General features: G+C 32.3%; 1 long non-coding RNA gene across 3 annotated transcripts; it reads right to left on the reverse strand.

The window, feature by feature from the left end:
- Positions 1-2781: 2781 nt before the first annotated feature.
- LOC135149720 (uncharacterized) lies at positions 2782-5674 on the reverse strand. 3 transcript variants are annotated; one of them, XR_010287895.1, is made up of 3 exons: positions 5390-5674; positions 3766-3938; positions 2782-3024 (listed from the first exon to the last, which is right to left on the reverse strand). It is a non-coding gene; the product is annotated as an uncharacterized LOC135149720 (long non-coding RNA). The 3 variants fall into 3 exon arrangements; XR_010287894.1 differs by having other exon boundaries at positions 5413-5673; XR_010287893.1 differs by having other exon boundaries at positions 5407-5671.
- Between the last annotated feature and the right edge of the window lie 8977 nt (positions 5675-14651).

Below are 14651 nucleotides of genomic sequence, written 5' to 3' on the forward strand. Positions count from 1 at the left end.
TAGTCGTCACTCGGCCAACACGGCCCCACACACCCACGAAGCACTGTATACGCACACACACGATTTACACCCACAAACGCACACCCTCACAAACAGCCACAGAGACACGCAGAATATACACACACAGAGAGTAATCACACACGAATACACATACACACACTGATTATACACGCAGCCACAGTCTCGCGCACACAAATATATACGCACAATACATATATGAATACCGGTACCCAGCAGCAACTCGGGAAAGGAAGGAAGAAAGAGTGAGGCCGGCGGAGAGCGGCGGCGATTCCCGGAGGTGAGGCGACGCTGGAAAACCGACGGGAAAGGAAGACAGGAGAGGAAGAAACAGCGCGGGAGAGAAATTCAGGGAGAAGTGCGAGGGAAGAGAGATTGAGCGCGAGAGGGAGAGACTGGGGAGAGAAGAGAGAGATGAGCGAGAGAGAGATTGAGAGAAAAGAGATGCAGGGAGATTGATGTTTTAAAAGAAATCAACTGAATTTGTATAGCTGCCACGTTTTGAAAACAAACCACGTACCCCCTTTTTGGGGCCGGTTCCGGACTGAAATCAAAATTTGAACGAGCAAACTCACAAATAACAATGATCCAGATAAATATCAAAATAATTTTAAAAATCTCAACATAATTAAAAACTAATAAAATATGATTTTCACGATTTTTGGATCATTTTTGAAATAAATAGAAAGACCCCACTTCAATCTATACGGGAAATCATTTAGAGCTGAAGAATTATCAAAATATCGTTTTATGAATTTTATAAATCTTTAAAAATATTTAATGGAATTATAAAAGCGATAAAAATGATTTTATATGCAATACACCATTTTATACAATTCAATCAGTATAAAATCCATAACAAATGGGAATTGATAACACAACTCAACAATCCAATAGAAATAAAATACACCGAATCTCAAGAATATAATCACACAATATTCATAATTAACTATAATTAATTATCGAACAATTCCACCAGTATCACTCAATCACATAACACATATATTCACATAATAATCATTTAGAATTGTTCAAAACAATATATGAAACTCATAAAGTCATTTTTGAAAACCAACAAAATAAAATAAAATATAAAATTTTATTCCTCTATTAGAAAATTAATACCAAACTAATTAATAATTGACGAAAAACCCGAGTCGTTACAGACTTCCCCCCTTATAAGGATTCTGTCCTCGGAATCAGCGAAGAGAGAACTAGAGCATGCTATTGCTTGCAAGTAGCATCGTGATCCGCTTCTGTAGTTGTAGTTATATGCGAAATCTTGAAATGTATTGGTTGCATTAGCTCGTTCAAATTTAGCTGGCATACCCTCAAAATTGGTCGAAAAATAAGAATCATGGAATCTTAGAATTTATCAGATTTTAGATATCAAGGCAAAGGGTATAGTATGATTTTGCAGAGAAAAACTAATTTGGAATTAAAAATTACTGAGAGATCAATATGATCTAGAGAACTTAATGTTGCGTATCTAAATAAAGATACTACTAAAGGTAATTAGCCTTCTTGTAATTTACAACATACAGGTGATGGCGTCCCATCAAACTCCTATCACACAGACAGGTAGTCCTTGTGTCCCCTATAGGCAGGGTTGTTCATCTCAGTTAGAGTAGAAAAATGTGAAAGTGATTCAAAATCAAGTAAATAATCATCGTCTTTCGATAAATCCTGACGAATCAATCTGATGCACACCTTGGATCAAAATCGAATAATATTCCAAAGGTGCTAATTTTGATGAAAAGAATAATAAAAAAAATACAGTGAATATACATGCATCCTCCTATAACTCAACAGAAAGAATATATGAATTTTAAGGAAATCTTTGTAAAAGAGACGTTGAAACAAATCACTGATTAGGAAAATAATCAATAAAGTGGAAGGTATTGCCAAGATTCTCAGAGCTATCTTCTTGATTGATTCTTCTAATGGCTCGTTTCGATTCTAACGATTCTTCTTGGCGTTCGTACTTATCACTGACTTATGTTCTGGCTGATTCATATTTGACTCCAAAGATTCCATCACTGATATCCATGTTAGGCAGAAGTCCTGTCGAGTTTTATATAAACATCAGCACATAGTTTTGATGTTCTAACCTACTCCTGGATAACGTGAATTCTATATAAACTCTCAATCAATAATTCAACACTTGGCTTCTCTCTGACCCAACAAATCTCAAACTTATTCTATATATCTCTATAAGAAATAATAGATAACCCTCTAACTAATGCTCTAGAAGTGGTACAAATGGCAAGCAACATTCTAGACTAGACAAGTCAATCCCCGAGTCTAGCGGGCACTGTTTACTAAAAAATCAAGCTCAAGCTCTGAAAGATTGGAAACTAAAGGTATTCTATCATATTTCTCCTCAGATCCAAATTCACTGCTCCTAGACTGAAAACTAGGATATATTAAATGATTACTCAAATCAATACTCTAGCACAATATCAGTTCTACTTACAAAGACTACATCCAATAGTCTTAACTTACCTCTATGTGAGGTTACACTAAACACATCTTTCTATAAACCTGTTAGAATCACCTATATTCTGATTTCAATAACTTATAACCTACAGCTCTGATACCAACTGTGACATCCCCAAAATCCGGGTGTCTGGATTTGGTGCCACTAAAACGAAAATCATTTAAAAACCTGTATTTGCGGAAGAAGGTAACACAGATATTTAAAATATCTGGACATTTAAAAGAGATTTAAATCAAAACCACTTTGACCCCCTAACAACAGGATCGCTAATAGGTTACAGCACTGAAATCAGAAACCAAAAACTATCAAATCTTATTACAACTTAAACTACATTATCAGTTAAACCTCGATAAGAAGAGTAACTGATAACCAATAAATAAATCTATTATACAATAACTGAAATAGAACAATTCTAACCCATACTATTCTTGCAGACATCTCACTGGCAATCTCGCCTAGCATTACTTCTACGCGCAGCTTGACAAACGAATCATCTTAATCCCTAGCTGAAAAGGTTAAAAGGAATAGCAAGGGTGAGCAATAATGCTCAGCAAGTATATGAATGAACAGTTGTAATAAATAAAAGGAGAATGAAATATATCAGATTTTGTATGTAACTTGCCGGGTATTTTTAACAACGGAGAACAACAGTTATAATTCTATAAAAGTATGGCAATTACAAGAGAATATAATCATTTAAAACTATTCTGTGAAAAATCATTCGCCTACGGTGCGTGGTGCTGACACGGTGATCAGCCGAGCATCAAGCACCGGGACAGGGCGCTACCTATCCCAAGAACTAAGGGGCCCAAGGCACACATTGGCCTTAAAATAATGTAACAAGTAACCACGACCGGCACCACGGTCCAGCAAATGAATTCCGATTGGTTAACAGTTTATAAATAATACTTCTATATTAGAAGTCTTTTAACATCATTTCCATGTTACCAAACCCAAAAAGGTATCCAACCTTTTTAAATCCAAAACCTGCATAGTAATCCTCTGTATACCACAATTTACTGTTAACCAAGTTTGAAATCATATATAGTTGGCTATGTTCAACATTCTTAAAAGATATAATATCAAAGAGAATATTGAACAAAATAACCAATTGCCACTAGGACAAAAATAAGCCATGGAATACGTTTACCAATAAAGAACTCCAAAGAGTTTCAAAATCATTCTTGAGTAAATAGAAGAAACTAAGAACTTGCTTTTAAATATAGAAGTTGAATAAGAATACTTGCCTTAACTCTGGTGTCTAACTCAGATTTCTAATAGTACTATCTACTGAACTGTTCCCTTCTGCTTAGTTTCTGACAGACTTTAATAAAATATTCATAGCACAGCTTCACTTCATTGGTTTATGCCAGCCTCGCTCCACGATACTATTCACTATTTCTGAACATCCCAGTCGACTCTGTACGGCAGTAAGACAATACTTCAATCGTCGGATCAAACGAAACTAATTACTAAATGCTATTAGAATCTGAAACTAACTACCCTTCGCATATCCATATATAGTAAACAAAAAAATACATATAGACATCCACATAATAATATATATACACTGGATCAGTCAGACAAATAACCACATAATCAAGAAACATACATATTCCATCCAACTATAATATAATGCTATTAACTGTCAAATATCTATTTATAGACAGAATGAACTTAATTTCTAAAGAAAATTTCGGCATGAAGTATTCGTAAATAGGACTATCCCCCTGTTTTCAAATCAATCAAATCAAGCTCTTTACACTAAATAAAATACTAATATAAAGAAAATCTGCCTCGACATGCAGTAAATCACATAAGAAAAGTACCCGCCCCGACATGCGGCATCTAACACATAATGATAAATAATCCGCCCAGACATGCGGCACCTAAACACATAATGATTGAAACAAACTAACAGCTTATCTTTAAAACGGAAAGTAATTCAATATTAATACATTATACTATCAAGAATAACACTCTAACATTTAACACGTAGCACTTAGCAGGTATCACATATTTCCATACATTTACTTACCACTTACCATAATACTCAATCTAGATACTATTCAATTCAAATATATACAAGTTAAAGTAAATAAGCATAGCATTATAACTATTTAAGATATCGCATATTTATATTATTAATATTATTATTTACTATTATTACTACTAGTGAAAGTAATAATAATAATAATAAAGAATAATACTAATATTTATTAATATTCGACATCCCAAAATTACCAAGTAAACACAGTTTCACACATTAACATCAATAATAATGCTATGTATTACTGCTATTACTACCAAATCACATAAATATTATTTATAGATTTTATAGAAATATCACAAATCAGTAACTATGTAAATTCGATTAATAGTCCGATAATTATAGGATACGCCCCCGTATAATTTTAAAAATCTAAATTTTATTTAAAAATCGGGTAGCACCTCCTCTATTTATCGGACTACCAGTCGATATCATATCGTCACAACAATCCCAACAAACCAGTATTCAATCTCCGAATAATTCAAATACTTAATCTATTAATACTAACTAAACCCAATAACCAATCAAATATACCAACAATCGAAATAACAATTATAAGCGTATCGGAAATCAGTCTCAAGACTTAAGCCACCCGAATAATCTACATAGCCATGTAGTCGTCACTCGGCCAACACGGCCCCACACACCCACGAAGCACTGTATACGCACACACACGATTTACACCCACAAACGCACACCCTCACAAACAGCCACAGAGACACGCAGAATATACACACACACAGAGTAATCACACACGAATACACATACACACACTGATTATACACGCAGCCACAGTCTCGCGCACACAGATATATACGCACAATACATATATGAATACCGGTACCCAGCAGCAACTCGGGAAAGGAAGGAAGAAAGAGTGAGGCCGGCGGAGAGCGGCGGCGATTCCCGGAGGTGAGGCGACGCCGGAAAACCGAGGGGAAAGGAAGACAGGAGAGGAAGAAACAGCGCGGGAGAGAAATTCAGGGAGAAGTGCGAGGGAAGAGAGGTTGAGCGCGAGAGGGAGAGACTGGGGAGAGAAGAGAGAGATGAGCGAGAGAGAGATTGAGAGAAAAGAGATGCAGGGAGAATGATGTTTTAAAAGAAATCAACTGAATTTGTATAGCTGCCACGTTTTGAAAACAAACCACGTACCCCCTTTTTGGGGCCGGTTCCGGACTGAAATCAAAATTAACGAGCAAACTCACAAATAACAATGATCCAGATAAATATCAAAATAATTTTAAAAATCTCAACATAATTAAAAACTAATAAAATATGATTTTCACGATTTTTGGATCATTTTTGAAATAAATAGAAAGACCCCACTTCAATCTATACGGGAAATCATTTAGAGCTGAAGAATTATCAAAATATCGTTTTATGAATTTTATAAATCTTTAAAAATATTTAATGGAATTATAAAAGCGATAAAAATGATTTTATATGTAATACACCATTTTATACAATTCAATCAGTATAAAATCCATAACAAATGGGAATTGATAACACAACTCAACAATCCAATAGAAATAAAATACACCGAATCTCAAGAATATAATCACACAATATTCATAATTAACTATAATTAATTATCGAACAATTCCACCAGTATCACTTAATCACATAACACATATATTCACATAATAATCATTTAGAATTGTTCAAAACAATATATGAAACTCATAAAGTCATTTTTGAAAACCAACAAAATAAAATAAAATATAAAATTTTATTCCTCTATTAGAAAATTAATACCAAACTAATTAATAATTGCCGAAAAACCCGAGTCGTTACACTTCATGCATGTGTTGTACCCATTGTAGGAACTTAAACAACTTTGAATTTTCTTTATTGACCTTAATAGCACTTAAAAAATCTAATGTTTCATGAGTAATTATAAAACACTAGACAACATAATTTATAGATTTTATTCCTTCCCCCCACTATTTAATAAGAAAATCACTTACTTTCATTCTATATTGTTTCGAGCTACGTTTATACATTTCTTTTACCTCTACTTTCGAGATTCAATTGCTTAATAAAGTCTTATTTGTTTGTTGTTTCGAAATATCATAAACACTATTAATAAAAATTACAAATGATTTTATAATATTAGAGAATTTATCGAGGTTCCAAGCCAAGACCATATTATTGAAACTATCCTATTGAGCACCTTCCACTACATATGTGACACTTTTCACAATTGTCGGCACAACAAATCTCAACTTTCCTTTTGTATATAGTCGTATATTAAATGACCTTTTATATGCTAGATGGAAGATATTTGTGGTAGACCTCTAACTCTCCGTGCCACATATATCTTTTGCACATTTATTAACAATGGCCGGCAAGAAATGTGCTAAAATAGGAATATTTCAAATGTAGAAATGATACTTTTTTGTAGACATGAGTGGATCTTGAAAACAAACAAGTGCATGGAATAGGGCCATAGACACTTAGATGGTCATACACAATACACATGAGTCCCATATGAGTCCCTCATTTTTTTTGACCCCTCCCACCCTCTCTGCATTGCACATTACTGCAAACTTAAGATTTGGATACTTTACTTGTAGAGCGTTTATAAATACCATTTCTACAGTGTTTTTAAAATAAAAACCATAAGCTAGTGCCCATTATAATAAAAAATTAGAAAAAGAGAAAATTATCTATATAGTGTTTTAAATTGAATGCAGTTAAGTGGAAACTTTAAAGGTGGAGACTAAATTAACGCAATCTAAGTAATTTTTTGATTTAATTTTTATTTTTTATATATACTTTGATAGTGGTATTGTTCTGACTTGAAAGTACAACGTGGGTATTATATATGTGTTTAGTGAAGTCCAATTAGGAAATTCTAATGAGTTTGAATGATATGAGTGTTTAGTGGATAACAATATTAGATTGTTTAACTTTCTCAAATGAGTTGATGAGAAATTAGAGTTGAAGAATGCATGGTATTCTTATTTTATTTAAAAATGACTGTGATATGTAGTTGGGAAACAAAGAAAAAGAAAATGAATTCATGATTAGAAACTTCATCAATTAAGCTTGATGCATGTGGTGTACCCATTGTAGGAACTAAAACAACTTTGACTTTTTTTATTGATCTTAATAGCTCTTAAAAAATCTAATATTTCATGAGTAATTATCAAACACTGGACAACATAATTTATAGATTTTATTCCTTCCCCCCACTATTTAATAAGAAAATCACCTACTTTCATTCTATATTGTTTCGAGCTATGTTTATACATTTCTTTTACCTCTACTTTCGAGATTCAATTGCTTAATAAAGTCTTATTTGTTTGTTGTTTCGAAATATCATGAACACTATTAATAAAAATTACAAATGATTTTATAATATTAAAGAATTTATCGAGGTTCCAAGCCATGACCATATTATTGAAACTATCGCATTAAGCACCTTTCACTACAGATGTGACACTTTTCACAATTGTCGGCACAACAAATCTCAACTTTCTTTTTGTATATAGTCGTATATTAAACGACCTTTAATATGCTAGATGGAAGATATTTGTGGTAGACCTCTAACTCTCGGTGCCACATATATCTTTTGCTCATTTATTAACAATGGCCGGCAAGAAATGTGCTAAAATAGGGATATTTCAAATGTAGAAATGATACTTTTTTGTAGACATGAGTGGATCTTGAAAACAAACTAGTGCATGGAATAGGGCCATAGACACTTAGATAGTCATACACAATACACATGAGTCCCATATGAGTCCCTCATTTTTTTTGACCAACCTCCTCCCACCCTGCATTGCACATTACTGCAAACTTAAGATTTGGATACCTTACTTGTAGAGCGTTTATAAATACCATTTCTACAGTGTTTTTAGAATAAAAACCATAAGCTAGTGCCCATTATAATATAAAATTAGAAAAAGAGAACATTATCTATATAGTGTTTTAAATTGAATGCAGTTAAGTGGAAACTTTAAAGGAGCAGACTAAATTAACGCAATCTAAGTAACTTTATGATTTAATTTTTTTTTTTTATATATACTTTGATAGTGGTATTGTTCTGACTTGAAAGTACAACGTGGGTATTATATATGTGTTTAGTGAAGTCAAATTAGGAAATTCTAATGAGTTTGAATGATATGAGTGTTTAGTGGATAACAATATTAGATTGTTTAACTTTCTCAAATGAGTTGATGAGAAATTAGAGTTGAAGAATGCATGGTATTCTTATTTTATTTAACAGTGAATGTGATATGTAGTTGGGAAACAAAGAAAAAGAAAATCAATTCATGATTAGAAACTTCATCAATTAAGCTTCATGCATGTGGTGTACCCATTGTAGGAACTAAAACAACTTTGAATTTTCTTCATTGACCTTAATAGCACTTAAAAAATCTAATGTTTCATGAGTAATTATCAAACACTGGACAACATAATTTATAGATTTTATTCCTTCCCCCTACTATTTAATAAGAAAATCACTTACTTTCATTCTATATTGTTTCGAGCTATGTTTATACATTTCTTTTACCTCTACTTTCGAGATTCAATTGCTTAATAAAGTCTTATTTGTTTGTTGTTTCGAAATATCACGAACACTATTAACAAAAATTACAAATGATTTTATAATGTTAGAGAATTTATCGAGGTTCCAAGCCATGACCATATTATTGAACCTATCCCATTGAGCACCTTCCACTACATATGTGACACTTTTCACAATTGTCGGCACAACAAATCTCAACTTTCTTTTTGTATATAGTCATATATTAAACGACCTTTTATATGCTAGATGGAAGATATTTGTGGTAAACCTCTAACTCTCGGTGCCACATATATCTTTTGCACATTTATTAACAATGGCCGGTAAGAAATGTGCTAAAATAGGAATATTTCAAATGTAGAAATGATACTTTTTTGTAGACATGAGTGGATCTTTAAAACAAACTAGTGCATGCCCTAGACACTTAGATAGTCATACCCAATACACATGAGTCCCATATGAGTCCCTCATTTCTTTTGACCAACCTCCTCCAACCCTCTCTGCATTGCACATTACTGCAAACTTAAGATTTGGATACCTTACTTGTAGAGCGTTTATAAATACCATTTCTACAGTGTTTTTAAAATAAAAACCATAAGCTAGTGCCCATTATAATAAAAAATTAGAAAAAGAGAACATTATCTATATAGTGTTTTAAATTGAATGCAGTTAAGTGGAAACTTTGAAGGAGCAGACTAAATTAACGCAATCTAAGTAATTTTTTTATTTAATTTTTATTTTTATATATACTTTGATAGTGGTATTGTTCTAACTTGAAAGTACAACGTGGGTATTATATATGTGTTTAGTGAAGTCCAATTAGGAAAATTCTAATGAGTTTGAATGATATGAGTGTTTAGTGGATAACAATATTAGATTGTTTAACCTTCTCAAATGAGTTGATCAGAAATTAGAGTTGAAGAATGCATGGTATTTTTCTATTATTTAACAATGAATGTGATATGTAGTTAGGAAACAAAGAAAAAGAAAATACATTCATCATTAGAAACTTCATCATTTAAGCTTCATGCATGTGGTGTACGCATTGTAGGAACTAAAATAACTTTGACTTTTCTTTATTGACCTTAATAGCACTTAAAAAATCTAATGTTTCATTAGTAATTATCAGACACAGGACAACATAATTGATAGATTTTATTCCTTCCCCCCACTATTTGATAAGAAAATCACTTACTTTCATTCTATATTGTTTCGAGCTATGTTTATACATTTCCTTTACCTCTACTTTCGAGATTCAATTGCTTAATAAAGTCTTATTTGTTTGTTGTTTCGAAATATCATGAACACTATTAATAGAAATTACAAATGATTTTATAATATTAAAGAATTTATCGAGGTTCCAAGCCATGACCATATTGTTGAAACTATCCCATTGAGCACCTTCCAATAGATATGTGACACTTTTCACAATTGTCGGCACAACAAATCTCAACTTTCTTTTTGTATATAGTCGTATATTAAACCACCTTTTACATGCTAGATGGAAGATATTTGTGGTAGACCTCTAAGTGTCGGTGCCACATATATCTTTTGCACATTTATTAACAATGGCGCGCAAGAAATGTGCTAAAATAGGAAAATTTCGAATGTAGAAATGATTCTTTTCTGTAGACATGAGTGGATCTTGAAAATTAAATAGTTCATGGAACAGGGCCTTAGACACTTAGATAGTCATACACAATACACATGAGTCCCATATGAGTCCCTAATTTTTCTTCGAGCAACCTCCTCCCACCCTCTCTCCATTGCAAACTTAAGATTTGGATACCTTACTTGTAGAGCATTTTATAAATACCATTTCTGTAGTGTTTTTAAAATAAAAAACATAAGCTAGTGTCCATTATAATAAAAAATTAGAAAAAGAGAACATTATTTTTATAGTGTTTTAAATTGAATGCATTTAAGTGGAAACTTCGAAGGAGCAACGAAATTAACGCAATCTAAGTAAGTTTTTGATTTAATTTTTATTTTTTATATATACTTTGATAGTGGTATTGTTCTGACTGACTTGAAAGTACAACGTGGGTGTTATAAATGTGTTTAGTGAAGTCCAATTAGGAAATTCTAATGAGTTTGAATGATATGAGTGTTTAGTGGATAACAATATTAGATTGTTTAACTTTCTCAAATGAGTTGATCAGAAATTAGAGTTGAAGAATGCATGGTATTCTTATTTTATTTAACAATGAATGTTATATGTAGTTGGGAAGCAAAGAAAAAGAAAATCAGTTCATCATTAGAAACTTCATCATTTAAGGTTCATGCATGTGGTGTACCCATTTTAGTAACTAAAACAACTTTGACTTTTCTTTATTGACCTTAATAGCACTTAAAAATCTAATGTTTCATGAGTAATTCTCAAACACTTGACAACAGAATTTGATAAGAAAATCACTTACTTTCATTCTATATTGTTTCGAGCTATGTTTATACATTTCTTTTACCTCTACTTTCTAGATTCAATTGCTTAATAAAGTCTTCCTTGTTTGTTGTTTCCAAATATCATTAACACTATTGATAAAAATTACAAATGATTTTATAATATTAGAGAATTTATTGAGGTTCCAAGCCATTACCATATTTTTGAAACTATCCCATTGAGCACCTTCCACTACATATGTGACACTTTTCACAATTGTCGGCACAACAAATCTCAACTTTTTTTTTGTATATAGTCGTATATTAATCGACCTTTTACATGTTAGATGGAAGATATTTGTGGTAGACCTCTAACTGTCGGTGCCACATATATCTTTTGCACATTTATTGACAATGGCCAGCAAGAAATATGCAAAAATAGGAATATATCAAATGTCGAAATGATACTTTTTTTAGACATGAGTGTATCTTGAAAATAAAAACTAGTGCATGGAACAGGGCCCTAGACACTTACATAGTCATACACAATCCACATGAGTCCCATATGAGTCCCTTATTTTTTTTCGACCAACCTCCTCCCACCCTCTCTGCATTGCACATTACCGCAAACTTAAGATTTGGATACCTTACTTGTAGAGCGTTTTATATATATCATTTCTATAGTGTTTTTAAAATAAAAACCATAAGCTAGTGCCCATTATAAAAAAAAATAGAAAAAGAGAACATTATCTTTATAGTGTTTTAAATTGAATGCATTTAAGTGGAAACTTCGAAGGAGCAACGAAATTAAGGCAATCTAAGTAAGTTTTTGATTTAATTTTTATTTTTTATATATACTTTGATAGTGGTGTTGTTGTGTATGTGTTTAGTGAAGTCCAATTAGGAAATTCTAATGAGTTTGAATGATATGAGTGTTTAGTGGATAACAATATTAGATTGTTTAACCTTCTCAAATGAGTTGATCAGAAATTAGAGTTGAAGAATGCATGGTATTTTTCTATTATTTAACAATGAATGTGATATGTAGTTAGGAAACAAAGAAAAAGAAAATACATTCATCATTAGAAACTTCATCATTTAAGCTTCATGCATGTGGTGTACGCATTGTAGGAACTAAAATAACTTTGACTTTTCTTTATTGACCTTAATAGCACTTAAAAAATCTAATGTTTCATGAGTAATTATCAGACACAGGACAACATAATTGATAGATTTTATTCCTTCCCCCCACTATTTGATAAGAAAATCACTTACTTTCATTCTATATTGTTTCGAGCTATGTTTATACATTTCCTTTACCTCTACTTTCGAGATTCAATTGCTTTATAAAGTCTTATTTGTTTGTTGATTCGAAATATCATGAACACTATTAATAGAAATTACAAATGATTTTATAATATTAGAGAATTTATCGAGGTTCCAAGCCATGACCATATTGTTGAAACTATCCCATTGAGCACCTTCCAATAGATATGTGACACTTTTCACAATTGTCGGCACATCAAATCTCACCTTTTTTTTTGTATATAGTCGTATATTAAACGACCTTTTACATGCTAGATGGAAGATATTTGTGGTAGACCTTTAACTGTCGGTGCCACATATATCTTTTGCACATGTATTAACAATGGCCCGCAAGAAATGTGCTAAAATAGGAATATTTCAAATGTAGAAATGATACCTTGAAAATAAACTAGTGCATGGAACAGGCCCTAAACACTTAGATAGTCATACACAATACACATGAGTCTCTCATTTTTTTTCCGACCAACCTCCTCCCACCCTCTCTGCATTGCACATTACTACAAACTTAAGATTTGCATACCTTACTTGTCAAGCGTTTTATAAATACCACTTCTATAGTGTTTTTAAATTAAAAACCATAAGCTAGTGCCCATTATAAAATCAATTAATTTGTTTTAATTTGTTGAATTTTTTAGGACCGTTATCTTATCCGAATGGAGCTCAGAACTGGGATTTTTCAACAATTAATAGATCTTGGAGGACTTACAAATCGCGAATGAAGACAAAGTACTACTCATAGTATGAAACTGATGACGAGAGGTTGACGAATAGGCCCAATGATATTCCACTTGAGGATTTGAAAATGTTGGTCAAGTATCGGGGAGATGAGTCAGTAAAGGTAGCCTATTACTTGATTTTGACATGATTTGAAGGTTTATGAAAAACGGATTGTGCGGTGAATTTTTGTTTTTTGACAGAAATTATCGGATGATAACAAAGAGCATCGCAGTGGACTAACCGACCCACATACTCTAGGTGTCAGCAGCAGAGGTTGGAGAGAAGTTGGTATGTGTATGTCCTTGTTAATATCGTCATACTAAATTATTCATTTCGATGCTAAGTTTTGATATTAAGATGTGCACGTCTGTGGACTCCCATTTATCTAAGTCATTTTCTGAATAATTGTTGCATTAATAGCTTAGATTTTAGTGTTGAAATACTTATAAATATCCACATAAATTTATTAAAGAACTTAAATACTGCACTCACCATTTAGTCAATTTTAGGAGTTTCGGAACATTTGACGTGCAACGTTAAAAAAATTACATGTAACAAATACCGTGTTTGCTTTATAACAGAAAACAACTGATCCCAATCTTGCATCGCCATCAAAGGCTTCCATATATTTGGAATCCCGAGAGCGAGAAGATGGTCGAAAATACAAGACTAAAGCTGCAGTGCAGAAAAGAGACGTAAGTATTTTATTTGTTTTTTTCCTTTTATATGGTACATGGAAAACAAAAGTGATTTGTTCGGCAAATTAGGAGATGTAAAAATGCTTTTTCAATGAGTAGGTGTTTTGGTTTAATTTATTTGGTAAAAAATGTTACATAATAGAACAGGTAATGTTAAGGTAGTTAAGAATAAAATATAACACTTTATTTCAATCACAAACTACACCTAAAAACAACCTGTAGATACTTGTGGAAATTATAATGCAATAGTAAATGCGATATTTTACACGAATTTTCTTGCAGAGTAAGAAAACGTAGATGGAATCAGATTCGACTTCGGCTACAGCAGACCCAGACCCGTATTTGGTCGAGTTGACTACGAAGATCTGGGAGAACTTGAGGCTGAATTGGAAGAGATGTTAATATGAAAGTCAAAGATAACATGTCAAT

Source organism: Daucus carota, chromosome 9 (assembly GCF_001625215.2).
Source record: "Daucus carota subsp. sativus chromosome 9, DH1 v3.0, whole genome shotgun sequence".
Classification (NCBI taxonomy): Eukaryota; Viridiplantae; Streptophyta; class Magnoliopsida; order Apiales; family Apiaceae; genus Daucus; species Daucus carota.